This window comes from Lynx rufus, unplaced genomic scaffold, assembly GCF_022079265.1.
Source record: "Lynx rufus isolate CCGP_SWC_20201006 ecotype Redwood Valley unplaced genomic scaffold, mLynRuf1.p SCAF_1, whole genome shotgun sequence".
NCBI lineage: Eukaryota > Metazoa > Chordata > Mammalia > Carnivora > Felidae > Lynx > Lynx rufus.
Genome location: NW_025814823.1, coordinates 96,912,405 through 96,930,308, shown reverse-complemented (window position 1 = coordinate 96,930,308; position 17,904 = coordinate 96,912,405). Strand labels below are relative to the sequence as shown.

Sequence of the window (17,904 nt, the reverse complement as noted above, 5' to 3'; positions counted from 1 at the left end):
TTTATCACAACACCTCTTTCTACCTTCTACTTTGAAGTTACCACTTGGCTTATTTAAAACATGCATACTGCCTTGGGACTAGGAAACCTCGTGATGTCTTTGGTATTGAGTATATTGTACAATATATAAACAAAGTGCTCAAAATGTAATTGCGAATACAATGAAAATCCCGAGCAGAATTCACCAGAAGAAATCAGCATCAGAAAAATCTAAAGGTATAGAAATGCATCTGATGGGTCTGAGAGGGAGACAACATTTAGACATTTCAAAGGATCTTATGTTAGATCTAGATTCCAATTCAAGTACTTAATACAGCACCACTGATTTTTTTTATGTGTATTTTGAGAGAGAGTGTGAATGGGGGAGGGGCAGAGAGAGAGAGAGAGAGATTGAGAGAGAATCCCAAGCAGGTTCTGGCCTGTCAGCACAGAGCCTGATGCGGGGCTCGAGCTCACGAACTGTGAGATCATGACCTGAGCCAAAATCAGGAGTCAGAAGCATCAGTCACCTGACTGAGCCATACAAACGGACGCTCCCACCACTGATTTTCAGTTAAAGTCACTGTGTTGAATTGAGTAGTTGGCAAAAGCTTTTGGTGAAGGCCAAATTGATGAATGGCTGGGTGATTCAGTAAACATTTTTGAATACCTGGTACGTATTACCAACCAGTCTGGTCAACATTTTTACTGGCCTAGCTATAGGGCAATTTGAACACAATAAGAGTGCTAGTACCTTTATTTTGGTTCTATGCACAGTATGCCAGGCATTTAATCCTTTTTGGAGTTTTCATTATACGCATTTTAATGTTCTGAAGTTTTTGAACTTTTGACACCACTAATTAATCTCCAGTTCTTTATTTAGTGTGTAACATTATACTAGTTATCAAAATAATAATTGGGTTGCTGGAACACATTATTATCAAAAGGTCAGACTCTTGGAGATCTCAGTTCTATTTAGATTTATAATAGTGTTTAGATTTGGGTTTCAAAGTATATCCACACACTTGCACAGTGTCACACATATCCTTTCACATGTTCAAATCTTGTCTTATTAACTGCATGGAGAGGACGTTATCTAAACATCAAGAGCAAAAGGAACTTTGGAATGCCTGCTGGTCCATAATATGAATCACTAAATACCTATTTCCTTTTCCACATTTCTTGCATCATCCCTGAGAAGGTACCGAATGTTCTGGCATCTGTCGCATACCATAACCGTAAGCTTGCTGGAACGCAGTGTTAGGTACTTGTGGTGTCAAAGAAGCACGTGTGACTTTTGGACGCTGCAGGGTAGCTGGATCCCAGAAACACACCTTTCTTCCCTTGCCTGGTTGTTTTTTTTAAAAATTCCTTTGTAGAAATCAAAATTTGCCACTGCCCAAGTGGTTCAGTAGCTCGCTAATCTATAGTTCATTTCAATTGATCTTAAAGCTCAGGAGATAACATTTTTCTCAGTGGCTGGCCCCCATTTATATGTCGACACAGATCAGTGTTGATCACACAAGTGACCCAGGCTCTGAAGGGAAGAGTCGTGCTGGTCATCTAAAAAGTTATTGGAACAGACTTGCCCTTTGGTAGAAATGCATTGGGATGGAATAATGTCTCTTTTGCCAGAAGACAAGCACTCAAGTGGTGTCAGCCGTGCTTGAAGAGGGCATTTAAGCATCTTCTATTTAAACAAATGGAGACACAGATTCTAATAGCAAAACAAAGTTACTTTCTAGGGCTCCAGTACTCATTCTTGACGGATGTTCCGTAGTTTGCTTCACTTAAGATTATTTACTGATAAGACTTTCAGTATGACTTGAAAATGTTCTATATGTGTTAATTGATTTTTTAAATTAGGCATTTTTGATATTAATTTCACTTTGGGAAAAGCAAGATAGAACATTATACAACTCATTACATTGTCCAACTATGAAAGGCCTGCAGCAATGAATTAATTTGCTAAATACTGTTTCTAAGTCATAGACTTAATGGACAAGACCCTGGGGAATTAAAATGATGATGGGTTCTAGGGATTGCCTGAATTGATAAAATAGTGCAATCCAGGTCACTTGCAGCTCTTTTTTTTTTTTTTTTAGTTTATTTATTTATTTTGAGAAAGACAGAGAGCATGAGCAGGGAAGGAGCAGGGAGGGAGAGAGAGAATCATAAGCAGGCTCCATGCTGTCAGTGCAGAGCCCCACATGGAGCTCATACTCATGAACCTGAGATCATGACCTGAGCCAAAATCAAGAGTTGGACACTTAACCGACTGAGCCACCCAAGCATCCCCAGGTCATTTGCAGCTTTAACTACAACTTCAGGGTATGACAACTTCATCTGTATCACTTGATCTCAAAATAGCTTATTTGAAAATAAGTTGTATTTACTAAGGTAGTTGAAAGAAGTTTCTCTGGTTTGGGGGTGTTAGAAGGGTGCTGAGGACTTTGATGGCAGACCACTAATTAGATAGCAGAGGCCTCTCCTTTTAAAGTTAAGCTTCATTTTGCTAACCTTACTATAGGCTGTTGCCCTCTTGGTTAGAATTTAAGGAAAATACATTTTACTGTGCTTTAGTTACTCCACAAATGCATAAAAGTTAAAAAGGTTCGTAAAAAAAAAAAGGATAAAAAGAAAGGTGTTAGAAATGAGAGAGGGCTTAAAACGTCGTCGAGGCCCCTTAATTTATTATCTGCCGTTGTTCCTTTATGACTTACTGTTCTTTGAAACAGCTTCCTTGAAAGCAGTTTATTATGTACTTAATTGGCCTGACCCTCAGAGTTGTGCTTGTGTGTTTATACAGATGGCAGACCGCAATCCATAAGTCTCTCTACATCAAGAATCTCTGACTTCTTGTGAATTTACATTGAATTTCTAAAATAAATGAGTTTTCTGCTTTCATTTTTGTTTCCCCAACTCGTCCACCTTTCTCAGGGGCAAGGAGGCTAGTTTTCCCCTATGACCATAGTTATACAATATCATTCTTTTTTTTTTTTTCTTTTTTTTAAAGAGAGAGAGAGTGAGTTAGGACAGAAACTGAGCAGGGGAGAGGGGCAGAGGGACAGAGAGAAAATAGAAAATCTTAAGCAGGCTCCAGCTGAGCATGGAGCTTCATCCCAAAACCCTGGGATCGTGACCCAAGCCCAAATCAAGAGTTGGACACTCAACCAACTGAGCCACCCAGGTGCCCCTTCACCTTGCTCTTAATTCCTTCCAAAATCATTTGCTATGAAGCAGCCAGAATAATTTTTTTTGAAACAATAAAAAAGCTCAAAATGCTCCCAATGATTTTCCATTGTATCCGAGATAAACAGATACAGTAAAAGTAAAATAAACAGATACAGATAAAGTAGAATATTCCTTTATGTTCAAATGCGTAATTATTTTTAGAGTGAGAGAGAGAGGGCATGAGCAGGAAGGCACAAAGAGAGAGAGAGGGAGACAGAGAATCCCAAGCAGCCTCTGCACTGTCAACACAGAGCCTGATGCAGGGCCTGAGCTCATGAACTGTGAAATCATGACTTGAGCTGAAATCAAGAGTCTGATGCCTAACTGACTGAGCCACCCTGGCACCCCTAAGGTAGAATATTCTTAACCCAGCTTTTTAGGCTCTGTGAGATCTGATCCCTTTCTACTTTGCTGTGTTTACCTTTATCCATTCTCCCCTTTGACTAATTGCCTTCTTTTAAATATACTGGTTTTAATTTAGTTCCCCTAAAGAGACAAAGCTCATTCCCATCTAAGAACCTTTCTAGCTGGTGCCCCCTCTGGTAGAAACACATTTTGCCCTACTTTTTTCGTCCCTAGCCTTCACTCTCAGATTAAGTGCTATTTTCACCTTAAGGGGATCTCGGAAGGAAGTTTCAAATAGAGGATTTTGGTGTGACTAATGGGAACTACATAAGAAGCAAAACAATGCACACAATTGTTTAGGTTGGCTTAAGAAACCAAAATGACAGTGTTGTGTATTAGATATCCAGAATTTATTCACCTTGCATAATGGAAACTTTATACCCTTTGACCAATATCTCCTTATTTCATTCTCCCCCCAACACCTCCCTCCTGCCTCTGGAAACCACTATTATCCTTTCTGCTTCTATAGGTCTGACTATTTTAGATTCCATATGTAAGTGGGGTCATGCAGGATTCATCTTTCTCTGTCTGGCTTATTTCACTTAGCCTAATGTTGTCCTTGTTTATCTATGTGGTTGCCTTAGTAGGGCTTCTTTTTTAAGACTGAATACTATTTCATTATATATCTCTTTTTCTATCTATATATATGTCTGCCATCTTTCTATCTCATGTTTTCTTGTCCATTTACCCATCCCTGAAATTTAGTTATTTCCTTACCATGGCTATTGTGAGTAGGGCCGCAGTGACCATGGAGTCTTATCTCTTTGAAATCCTGATTTCAATACTTTTAGATAAATTCCTAGAAGTGGGATTGCTAGATGGTATGGTTGTATATTTTTTAATTTGGGGGGAGAACCTTCCTACTATTTCCCATAGTTCTATATCAGTTAAATGCCCATCAACAGTGTTCAAGGGTTCCCTTTTCTCCACTCCTCACCAACTCTTGTCCTTTTGGTAAAAGCCATTCTAAGAGACATGAGGTGATAGCTCATTGTGGTTTTGCTTTGAATTTCCCTGGTGATTAGTTATGTTAAACTTATCTTTTCGGATACTGATTGGACATTTGCAGATCTTCTTTTGAGATATGTTTATTTAGGTCCCTTGCCTATTTTTCACTATTTTTTGGAAATTAATCACTTGTCAGATAAATGGTTTGCAAATATTTTCTCCCATTCTTTAGGGTTGCCTTTTCATGCTGATGATTGTTTCCTTTGCTGTGCAAAAGCTTTTTAGTTTGGTGGCATCCCACTTTCCTATTTTTGCTTTTGTTTCCTGTGCTTTTGGTGTCATATCCAAATAAGTCATTTGCCTACACCGACGTCAAGAAACTTTTCCCCTATGTTTTCTACTTGTAGTTTTACAGATTCAGCGTTATGTTTAAGTGTTTAACCCATTTTGAGTTGACTTTTTTACAGACGACATATGCTTAATTTCATTCTTCTAAATATGGATATTCAGTTTTTCTAGCACCATTTACTGAAGAGACTGTCCTGTCTCCATTGTGTGTTATTGGTATATTTGTCAAAGATCATTTGAGTGTAGATATGTGGATTATTTATGGGTTATCGATTCTGTTCTATTGGTCTCTATGTCTGTTTTTATGCCCATGCCATATTCTTTTGATTACTATAACTTTGTAATATATTTTGAAATCAGGTGGTGTGATACTTCCAGCTTTGTTCTTGTTGCTGAAGATTTGTTTAAGTATTTGGGGTCTTTTATAGTTGCATATGAATTTAAAAAATTGTTTTCCTATTTTTCTAAAACACACCATTGGAATTTTGATAGAGATTGCATTGAAGATGAATACATTCTGGGGATATACTCTACAGCATTATGACTCTAGTTAATAATGCTATATTGTATACTTGAAATTTGCTTAAGAGGGTAGATATCAAGTGTTGTCACCTTAACAAACAAAGAAGACGACAACTATGTGAGGTGATGGATATGTTAATTGGCTTGATTGTGGTGATTATTTTGTAATGTATAGGTATGTTAAATCATTGAGTTGTACACCTTCAATAAATGCAATTTAATTGTCAATTATATCTCAGTAAAGCTGGGGGAAAAATGAGGCAGTAAGTGATGAGCTGTCACTGCAAGGAGAATTTGAAAGCTGTGAAGAGCATAATTAATTAAAGGACTTTGCAACTTGCTCTTGACCCACATTTTAAATTGCAGAGAGTTAGTAAACCAGGACTAGAAATCTCCAAGGAATCAAGAAGACTAGACAAAACCTTGACTTATAAATAGAAAGAACAGCAGTAATGAAAAATTGGTTTAAGAGTTTAAGAGGTATCTTTGTAGTGACTGATCAGAAGTAGTCCACTATCCTACATGTCCTTACATTATCTCTGTGTTCTTCCCTTGTTTTGTAACACTTCTGTCATGGCTGGAAAGTGATGTGGGAGGAAGTAGATGATAGGAATCAGGGGCCTCTCAGAAACCAGTCATGATATGAATCTGATAACTGAAAGTGAGTACTCATTGCCTAGATTCTATGCATGACTGCTCAGGATGCGTCCTGTAATGTTAATGTTAATATCATTCATTTTCCTAAACCTGACACAGTTTGTTGCATGAGTTGCAATGTTAATTTTCTGTCTGTGAAGCACAGGGGATTGAAGTGGCCCAGTGTGCTTTTTGTCTGCCTGGTATACACCCTCTTCTCATAAAGCAACCTGGTTTCTGATTGAGCATCTATCCTCCCCTGGCCATGACCTGGGTGTGTGACATTTGCTGGTCCAATCTGACTGACACCTGGAAATTTAAATCTGGAGTAGAAATAACAGCCAGGAGCTGGTTTTCCCAGCTGCTAAACCATAAGACACTCATGACATTTTCCTATCTGTATTCTCAGAAATGCCCTAATTCTTCGACTTGTCTGAGGCAAAATAATTTCTTTGAATCACTGAGATACCAAGTACAGATGGAGCTAGAGCCTCAAGGTTGCAGAATGTTAATCTCTTACTGCTAGGAAGATCCACCTAATGAATGAAGTGAGGCCTGGCTTGGGAAATGGTCGTGGGCTGATAGAGATGTGTTCATGCAGATTTATTATCATGGCCTTGTAATGTCCCTTATGGCAATAGTGCTTTTATTCTAATTAATACATGATCTATCACTGAAGCAAATGCTTCCCGGTATAATTTTCACTAAAAAATGGAATCTGGTTGCTCTTCTTCCACAGCAGAGTGAATTCAGTGAAATGAACTTCTGGGTTTTGGCTACTAAACCATGCTTTCCTTCCATTCATTCATTGTCATTCAATAAGCATTTTCAGATACTATAAACATTTCTATACTACATCGAGTACACTGAGCTGTGGGCTACTAGGGTTTCTTTCCAGAACATTTTTATGTGACCAAGGTAATCGGTTTTGCTAGAGAAAAATTTAAGAGACTTCAGGAACAAAGTGTCATTTCAGACAGACAGAGATCCATGAAGTTTGTAAAGACTTTGAAGAGATTGTGGGTCTATAAAACAACTATCCTTGTCAATGGCTCCAGGATATAGTCTAGTATTTAACCTCAGAAGATTTCAAAAAATTCTCTTATGAACTAACTAGAATTCTTCTCCTAAGATCCATTTATGCCTTCCACCCCATCTTTGCATCTATGGAATAGCCCATTCCTTACGATAACCCTTCACTTCATTAATAGAGTTCATGAAATCCTTTCTGTAGTTAAGACAGTTACTAAGTCACTTTTTAGCCTTTTTTCTTCTTCCGGCTGTCATCTAATTATGTCAACCTTTATACCATAATTAAACTAAAGAGTGCTGCAGAAAAATTGAATTTAATACTTCCTAATCAAACCAGGGGCCTGGAGAAGAGAACTGTGGTTAGTGGCCTAGTATAGCTAAAGATGTTTCATGGTCTGTGCTGTTCTGTGCTTTAAGCCTCCATCTGGCAGAGGCTTGGAGGAAGCAAACAAAAAAATCATTACAACCATTGTCTTTCAGTGGGGCTTGACCCATGGGTGAACTTGAAGTACCTGAAACAGGTATGAATCATGCCACCTTGATTAAAAAAAAAAAATCCCAAACACAGGAATACTCAGTGTGTTTACAGTAACATCCTAGAAGATCAGCTTCCGGATCTAGCAAGTTTGAATCTTAGATCTCCCAGTGGAAAGTACAGAACAACCTTAGAATTACCAGCTTTAAGTGATCTCATATGTACCTCACTATCACGTGTCTTCTGTCCTCTGCTGCGTTTAGGGGAGAGAGTGATGGCCCAGTGGTTCTATTGAGTCCACGTATGTGCTTGCCGTGAGTATCTCTTTAGCCATAACTGTTCCTTTATTACCTTTAAAATGGCTGATAGATTTTAATATATTCTCTACATATTTTAGATAAAATATATGTTCCAAATAACTTCATGTCCATATGCCCTCTTTGACTTTTTTTTTTTTTTTACTTTCTCTTCTGACTGCTATCTATACCTTAACACGAGGAGCAAGGAAGTTGGGAAATTACTCTGGTGGTCCCCCACTTTCCTTCCTCCTAACCTGAACATAAAGCTGACCTGCAATTTGAATCAGAAGCTATGTGATTTCTCAGTCTCAGCTCCTTCCAGGGCTGCTGTCTCTGGATGTCCTCGGGCCAAAACTAGGGTGCACCAAGGGAGATGCCCAGGGTGCAACATTTAGAGAAGCACTTACTCTGAGTTCTCCAAGTGCTGGCTCTGAGTGCCTCCTGGCCTGACCCTCCTAAGTCATTCCCAGTGAGATATGCAGTAGGCGTATAGACATGCTAGGATGTGGTTGGAGGACAGTTATACTCTTTAGCTGCAATCCTAGAATAGTTTGACCCACATAGACATGGAATAAGAATTCTGTGGACCCGGGGCGGGGAGGGGGGGATCTTGGGTATTAACTTTCTGTGGCTAAATCAAGATCTCTATTCTGGTCCCTCTGAAACTTTTTTTCACCTCTCTTGACTTTGTGCTGATGTTATAGGCTGAATTGCATTCCCCCAAAATTGATAAGTTGAAGTACTAATCCAAGTACATCAGAATGTAACTGTATTTGGATGTAGGGACTTTAAAGTGTTAATTAAGAGTAAATGAGGTCATCTGGTGGGCCCTAATGCAATAAATTGGGTGTGCTTATCAGAAGGGGTAGAGGGGCACCTGGGTGGCTCAGTCAGTTAAGTGTCCGACTTCAGCTCAGGTCATGATCTCGTGGTTTGTGGGTTCAAGCCCTGCGTCCGGCTCTGTGCTGACAGAGCCTGGAGCCTGCTTCAGATTCTGTGTCCCCCTCTCTGTCTGCCCCTCCCCCCTTTATCTTCTGTCTCTCTCTCAAAAATAAATAAACATTAAAAATTAAAAAAAAAAAGAAGAGGTAGAGACCCAGGGAGGTATGTGGGGTAACAAGAAGCTGGCCATCTTGCAAGCCAAGGAGAGTGGCCTCAGGAGACACCAAACCTTTCAACACCTGAATCTCAGACTTCCAGCTTCCAGCAGTATAAGAAAATAAATTTCTGTTGTTTAAGCTACCCAGTCTGTGGTATTTTGCTATGGTAGCCCAAGTAAGCAAATACAGCTGATCATATGGCCAGTGCAATGCCAGGAAAGTCCTAGTGTAGGAAAACTTTCCCTTTTTAGCTCTGAATATGACCTTCTGTGGCCCTCATATGGACAATTAGTTTTTACCATTTTATTCTTTACTCTAATGTTAAAGAAGCTATTCTTGGATTAAGAAATCCCTTTGTGAGTTATAATTAGGATTGGAGGCCAAGCCAAGAAAGACCTCTAGAGGCTTCTCTTTGCTCTAGGAATAGGATTGTAAATTTTAATGGATCGTCTCAATGTTCTCTGAGTTCGAGGCCATGCCCAGTCCCTGCTGTTATTACCTTCAGTGGAAAAAAAATCGACTAGATGTCATTCTTGAATGATGGACTCTGCCTTCCTTCCAAACAAAACCTGGCTAATTTCCATAATGTACATTTAATGATCAGGACCATTTATTTGTCTCCCTAGTTCTTTTTCATTTAATTTAAGGTTAAGTCACATCTATTCTCTTCACTCTTAAACACACATGAGTGTGTACGCACCCACAATATGTAGAAACTCCAATAACAATAAATTAAAATACATAAGAAAAGAGGTGCCTGGGTGGCTCAGTTGGTTAAGCATCCAACTTTAGCTCAGGTCATGATTTCACAGTTCGTGAGTTTGAGCCCTGTGTCGCGCTCTGTGCCGACAGCTCGGAGTCTGAAGCCAGCTTCGGATTCTGTGTCTTCCTCTCTCTCTGCCCTTCCCCTGCTCATGCTTTGACTCTCTCTCACATGCACACAAATAAACATTAATAAAATAAAATAAAGTAAAATAAAATAAAATAAAATAAAATAAAATACTTAAGAATGGACCAAAAGAACACTCCCCCCGCCCCCTCAGGGGACAAATATCTGTCATGAATTTGGTGGTGTCAACAGCCAGTCCTACGATTAATTCCACTGCCAGTGGGCTCGAGTATTCGTGTCTACAAAGGGAAGATATAGTACCAGACCACCTCTAATTCTGTTATGTAAAGATTCTATAACAAGAAATAAAAGAAAAATAATTGGAAAACGAAGGTGATATGTTCAAATCTTAACAGGCTGGACACATTATCTGAACCTCCACTCTTTCCTAGCCAAGTCAAAACATTCAAAGTATACCTCTCTCGGATCTAGTAACCATATCCCAGCCATACATTTAGGCAAGTTATATTCATTCAGCATGTGAAATTTATTCCCGAGGCCAACATTTTCAAACCTGATGCCTATAGGCCACGATGGGGGCAGGGCAGAGGCAGTCGTGAGCTAAAGAGCAGAGCACGCAGACTGTCTAAAGGGTTCACCCAGGATTCTGCCCTGTATATTACCGACATGTAAAGTGAGGGGATCCACAGTTGGCAGATCTTCAGATTTTCAGAAGCCAGATATCAGAAGCCAGACATACAAATTTTAATATCACATTTCATAACCTTAAAGATTTTTAAGTTTATGTATTTATTTTGAGAAAGGGAGCAAGCGGGGTAGGGGCAGAGAGAATCCCAAGCAGGCTCTGCACTGTCAGCATAGAGCCAGACACAGGGCTCGAACCCATGACCATGAGATCATGACCTGAGCTGAAACCAAGAGTCAGACATCCAGCCGACCAAGCCACCCAGGCACCCATTTCATAACCTTAGAATGTTGGCAACCATAATTTTTTCTGGAAACTTTGTAAGGTAAATAAACATGTCTGCCATAATTTTTTAATATCCCTATAGTTCTCAATGTAGGAGCTATGCAAACATTCCCTGACATGGGATTCACATTGTCTACTTCTGTGGGAAATCTGTTCCCCCAGAGTGCGGCAGATTCTCATGGCTAATTATGTGTTTTGTCTTACTGCTTTCGACTAGGCCTACAATTTCATTTGAGCAGAGGGTTGTTTCCATAAATATATGTGAAGTGTTTAAAACAGTACTGGGCACATAACAAGCACTATTTAAGTGTTAGCTACTGTTACTAGTGAAGAGTTGGTCAGATGTATTCTGTAGGAATCATGAGTTACTGCCCTAATTATTCTACCATGTTGTTCTGGAGGAAGACCATACTTCAATTTCATGAAATTCAAAAGCATTTTAAAACATCTTTAAAGTTTTTGTGATATTCAGAAATAGCTACACTTCATGCAAGGCTTTAATGTGCAAAAAACCTAAGAGAGTCTTAGCTAGTTTGCAACTTCTATTTTGCTATTTTTGCTTTTAGATTACAAAAAATTTGCAATTTCATTTTTTATCTAGGTTACTCACAGCTGGGCTGACTTGGGGGATTTTACCTTTGGATCGGAGCATACAAATACTTCCATCAATATTCTATTTCCCAAAGGTATGCTAATTCTCATGAATAATCACAATAATCATGGCAAGTTTTTAGAGATTATAACTGAATCATTCCTCTGCAATTGCCGTAAAGAAAGCCTTATAGTAGAAGCTACTTAACTTGAAGATTCTCTCACATTCTAGCCCCTGACCTACATTTCTAGGAGTGAGGAGTCTTTTGCTTTGTTCCTTTGCTTACATCACAACCTGTGCCCAGGACGCCTCTCATCTCCCTTTGATTGTCAAAATCATTTCCATCTTTAAATCATGGTTTCCAATTCTGCCTCCTCCAGGTAACATTTCTTGCTCCTTCGATATTGTAATCCTATGCCAGCCCTGACATTTTCTTCCTTTGAGACCTCTAAGCTGTTTTTTCTTATGTCACTGAAGGTACTCACCCAGTTTTTATTATGCATGCCTATGTGCCTTGTATAGCTCCCTATACTAGATTTTCTGCTTTGTGGGAGTAAGATTATTGACATTTGGTCATGCAATAGTACACATCTAATTAAATCAGGAATGTCCCTCTACTTTGGCTTAGAGGTATTGATACTTGGTTCCTTTCTTCCTCTCAGATGTTCAGTCCTTCTATGGCCAGTGGTTCTAATAGCAACTCCTAAATTTTCCTTAAATCAGTTGAGCTGAACACCCAAGTGGTATTGGGGTGAGCCATTTTCTCCTAATTTGTTCTTATAGATAGTACCATTTCTTGGCTCTATAACATTGTATAATCTCAGTGATATATTCAGTTATTGGTTATCTTAGAATGGTTCATTGATTCCTTTGGGGATTGGTGTAAATTTAGAATATGAAGCCTTTCATTGTTTAACAGTGTCATAATTTCCCACAGAAAGCTGTGTAAACCTTGATATTCACTTTGCTTATACATTTGGGAGAAACTTTATAGAGAGATGTGATCACAAAGTGGCTTTCAAAGGCTGACTCTCCTGGTGTCCGCTGAGGGCTCACAGATAACACGTGAGGACAAACATCTCCAAAGCCAGCATGAATGTCAAGGTAGCTGGGTCTTGTCTTTCCCACAGCTAAGGTGCTCAGACATTTTGTTTGTCTGGAATAGAACCCAATATTGCCTCTTGTCCTTATGTGACTATTAATAGTGACCCCTTGTACCCCCCCCAAGTGTGTCAGCTGATATAATACATTATATGGTCCACCTATTCATAATAGCCCTCTTATTGTCTTTGAAATGCCAGTTAGTACAGTATTGAATACCTGTGAGTTGAGAGGCAGTCAAAAACTAAACTGGAAAAAAGAGAAGATTTCCTCCTTAGAGCTGGGACCTCTTTCTTCCTGAGTTCAGTACATTCAATAAGATCCTGCAAGCAGAGTAAGTTCTTATCTCCAGAAGGTGTCCCTGATGTGTCTCCATGGCATTATGGCAGTGTGTGTGTGTGTGTGTGTGTGTGTGTGTGTGTGATGGGTGGGTGATGGATGCAGAGTTGGATGCTATTACTGGTAATATTAATGCTCGTTCATAATGGAGTTGGCACAGTTAATGAGCATGGGAGCCAAGGAATCCAAATCTTTGGTAGCCAGCGTTGGTGACAGACATCTTCAGAAATTTTTGCCTCCTGGAAGATCCCTGAACTCAGCTAGGGGGACTTTTAGGTGAATCTTCTAGTTGGCTTTGTTCAGATTACTTTATAAACATCAGGATTCACATACCCACTTTTTTATCCCCTGACTCTGTATCATAATATTTTAAACTCACTTGTTTTTCCAATGCCCTTGTGAGCTAGAACCTCATCTTTGAAATTTGGAGGTTATGTTCTTTCTCTTGGCTGTGCAATGACAGTGTTTTTTCAGTTAGATTTGGAGACAAAATTCAAGATACATCTGAAAAAAGGCAGAGAAGTTATGATAAAAGAAAAACTATATGTCAGAAGACTTACTTTGGAGTTTGACTGTAAAAGTTCCTAAGTCAAGATCCTTGTCTCACATTTCTTAGTCTTTTATTCCTTACTTCCATCTCTGCGTCTGTTCACCCAGCAGATTCTAAACCATGTTACCTGAACACAAATTGAACTAATTCATCAGCTTAGGAACACAGTAACCTGGATATGATTGGGGGCTAATGGAAACATTATGGAAAAGTCATCAATGACATTTCTTAAATTCTCTGAAGACACTCTGTAGTGCAGTGACTAAAAGCATGAGCCCCGGGGGTGCTTGGGTGGCTCCGTTGGATAAGCATCTGACTCTAGGTTTTGGCTCAGGTCATGTACTCACAGTTTGTGAGATTGACCTGACATCGGGCTTTGCGCTGACAATGAGGAGCCTACTTGAGATTCTCTCTCTCTCTCTCTCTCTCTCTCTCTCTCTGTTCTCCCATCTCCCACTCACACATGTGCTCTCTCTCCCTCAAAATAAATAAATAAAATTTAAAAAAACACATGAACCCTGTAGCTGGGCTGTAGGGGGTGAAGTTCCTATCCCCACACTTATTAGCTGTGTGTTCCATACCTATGGTCTCTAAATCTCAGGTTCCCATCTATAAAACAGAGATGGTGATGTCAGTATTTAGTTTACAGGGTTTTTAGGGATTGCATGTAAAAGTGCATGCTGAGATCTTAGTATTGTGTGTGGCACCTATGAGTGACCAGGTATTTGTATGAATCCTGTGTTTCTGGTGCTTTGACATCTGGAGCCTTATGGATCCTGGAGAGATTACTCCTCCCAGGACTAGCCAATTCCTAAAGATAATACATGACTCACCTGAGAGGGTGCCTTTTCTACATGGCAACTAACTAATTCAGAACCCAAGCCCTCACCTCTCCTCTGTTGGGTTCTTACACTCAGGACTACTATTCCTCTGCCTTAATTATCCCAGGGATGGGGATCAGACAATTGAGGACAACCTTTAAGCCCCAGAGCTCACTGAAATTATTCAAACCGGTCAGCCCTAACCCTGATTTCCCTGGCTCACCCATTCCTTCCTATGAAAACCACAAGAAAGGCTCTTGCCCATTATTCCCTCTGCTTCCCAGCTGACCCTGGTGCTTCCCCTTGTGACATCTATCAGAGTGGTGTGGCTGCTCCTCTTGGGAACTGTGAGCAACAAACCATCTTTTCTTTTCTTTCTTTTTTTTTTTAAATATGAAATTTATTGTCAAATTGGTTTCCATACAACACCCAGTGATCATCCCAACAGGTGCCCTTCTCAATGCCCATCTTTTCAATAGAAATCATCTCCTTGCCTGTTGGCTCTCCTATACCTGAATAATAATCAAATTGACATTTTAGGACCATACTTAAACATTATTGTTGTTGTTGTTATTATTATTATATGCTAATAGGGAGGACTTAACACCAATTTGTTACCCTATAGATAAATGTCTTCATATAGGTAATTTGTCAAGGGAGGAAAAAAAAATGTTGGATTTTTGCTTAACCAGAGGACTTTGAAACCAGGAGATTTTAATTCCAGATTTAAGTCTGTCACCCAATTTTACTTGAGAAAGTATCACAGATTTTGTGTCACAGATTGTTTGCTTTTAAAATAAAAAAAAATAGGTATGCCTGGGTGGCTCAGTTGGTTAACTGTCTGACTCTTGTTGATTTTGGCTCAGGTCATGATCTTACAGTTGTGGGTTTGAGCCCTGCGTTGGGCTCCATGCTGAGTGTTTGAACCTGCTTGTGATTCTCTCTCTCTCTGCCCCTCCTTCTCTCACATGTGCTCACACATGCACTCACTGTCTCAAAATAAACATTTAATAAAATAAAGTAGACAAAATAATACAATCAGATTGATAAAAGCATCATTATAAAAGGATACAATGAGAATGGCTAGGGAAAGGTTTTGAAAACACAAGATGGGAAATATTATGTTACATAGGGAAATCAGTGACCCAATTTGACAAAGAATAAAGAGCCATCCCATTTCCATTGATAAAGTAATGTTGTATATCATCTCAATCATTTATGCAAGAAAAATAATGAGGAAAAGCTATTATGGAGGCGACATCTAGGGAAATACATGCTAAACTATAAATGAACAATGCCTGTGATGAATTATGCATGATTTTAAATTAGTTAATGAAATAGATTCATATTAAATGATAATGAAGGATTTCTGGTTCTGGTTTTGAATTCCATACTGAAGTAAATCACTGTGCTAGAACTTCTCCTGACAGCCATGGCTGTGTAAATCTCTCCATGTGGCCTGTTCAGTGTGTCCTCCATAATGAGGAAGAAGGACATTGGAAGTGTTGACACGCTGGAACATGGGAGTGAGGCTATGGGTGGGTAACGGATTGAAATGTGGAGAAAGAGCCTAGCATGTAGGCCCTTGCTTAGAATGGGTATTTTCTGCCAAGTAATTTACAGCTCAGTCTCCACATGGCTTTAGAGTGGGGTTCTGTTTTCTCCTTAAAGGATCTGACCTCTTCTAGCCAATTACCCCTGTGGTCTATCTTTCTTGATGGTTCTTTAGCTTCTAGCATTTTGTTTTGGATGGTTCCTCTTTTCCTTGCTTTGTGGCCTGTTAGCTCAGCTGGTGGCAATGAGGCAATCACTCAGTCCTGGAGGCAGCAGGGAGGGTCTTTGGTCATTTGGCAATTTGTTTTCCATGGCTGGAGCCACCTTTCAAGCTTAGTTGCAAGAATAGTGGACTTTTTTTCTTTTTTTGAATACCTACTAAATATCACGAGCTTCATATGCATTCTCTGATTGAATCCCTATAATTCTCCTTTGAGCTGAGTGTTTTATAGTCACATTTTTCTAGTCAAGAGATCTGGACTCATGGAGGACAAGTGGTTTGGCCAAGGTGTCATACTAGTAAATGACACAGCTAGAAAATGAGATCAGAGCTATCTCACTTCAACCCCTGTGCTCTTATCCGGTGATTACTTCTCAAATGTTCACCTGGTCACAGGAGAACATGGGCAGGAATAGAACTCTACGCATTAGAAACACTGAGCACCACTAGAAAAACTCCAAGCATCTTGTCTACTTATTGCTTTGTCTTTATGTGTGAAACATGGCACATTCATGTTTGGCTCTGTGTATTTGTGCTCTAATCTCTTTCCTGATCTTGCTAGAGGTTAAAAACAGCCAATTGACCAATCAAACAGCTGCTCATTCTAGTAAATTAAAAGCATCCTCTGTGAGGGGAATGATTACCTCACACACCCCAGACTTTCTTGCTACTGTTGAGGTAACATTTACCTCTTCAAGGATGTATACCTTTCTCATGTCCAGATTTGGACACAGTACAGGTCATAGACAGGAATGTCTGGTTGTCTCTTTGGATCCTCTGGTCCTGTTCCAAAATTAAGTTAAATTTCTTTACCTAATTGTATGACCCGGTGACCTACAACCAGGAATTGCTATGCACCAATTTTCTAAACCACCCTTGTTTGGCAGTTAACATTTAAGGCAAGGTATTACTGGCTCACCATTTCTGTTTGTACACTGTGTCCTGTGAACCTTCTGAGGTCATGTTCCTTTTTGGTTTCTCCAACACCTTACATAATGAATGGTCCATATGAGATGCTCAGTAAATACTGTTACTTTAGTCCCCCTGACATCCACTGGGGAGATTTGGGAAGCTTCACAAGTTCATCACCTGAGGTGTGTCTAAGTACTAACTTAACATAGATAACAAATTTCAGGTTATAGTAAATTTAAAACTTTTCCATAGCAACATTGCTTGCATAACTCAAGCTGCTGAAGCTGTCTATATTTGTCGCTCAGTGGACAATACCTTATTCTAGTCAAGGGAGATGATCTCAGTTGAATTGAAGAATAAAGAATTCTGACTTTGATGATCATGGGATCTAAGACTGCTTACCCCCTTCTTTGTCCCACTATATATTCTTGCCCACGTGTGTCCTGCGTGTTAAGCTTCTTAGGGATTAAACAAAATGCCTTTGTTTGCATGTACTTGGCTGTATGACTGTCTCAAAATCCATGTTCAATGTGTATCTAATGCTCTTAGTTCTTTACTGTTTATATATACATGGGCAGAAGTAAAAGCATCACTTATCTAAGGAGTAAATGATTTGGTTTTCCCACTTTGCTCCTTTCAGAATGAAGAAATCAAGCAAAGGCTTTTTGAAGATTATCCTGGAAGCCAAATCAAAGTCAAGTGGCTCTCATTAGCAATTATAATAATCCAAATTATAATAATCAAGTAATTTTCCATTAGGTCCGTGAATTCAGGAAAGGGTCTATCTTTAATTGATACCATGTGGTTGTTAAATTTTCCCTTGAATTGAGCATATAAAAGTAGATTTTTTCCCCCAGGGTTTCTGAAGGAGACTGGGTGGGATAGAAGCTAGCTTTTTCTTTCTGGTTTATTATTTATGTGGTCTGTATGCATTTTCCCTCTCAATCTTTCATAGACACCTACTAACTGATTCCCTGTTGTACTATGGCTAAAGCCTGTGATTAATGTAATTTTAAAA

At 39.3% G+C, this 17,904-nt stretch overlaps 1 long non-coding RNA gene across 16 annotated transcripts in view; it reads left to right on the top strand.

The window, feature by feature from the left end:
- The window catches only part of LOC124515095 (uncharacterized), a 74,677-nt gene that overhangs the window by 33,538 nt on the left and 23,235 nt on the right, over positions 1-17,904 (top strand). For 13 of the 16 annotated variants that reach the window (XR_006962758.1, XR_006962754.1, XR_006962743.1 and 10 more), the window contains 2 exons: positions 7,842-7,892; positions 11,399-11,483. The exons of 2 other annotated variants lie outside the window; for them this stretch is intronic. This is a non-coding gene — a long non-coding RNA (uncharacterized LOC124515095). The remainder of the gene's footprint in view (positions 1-7,841; positions 7,893-11,398; positions 11,484-17,904) is intronic. One more of the 16 variants, XR_006962737.1, reaches the window with a different exon arrangement.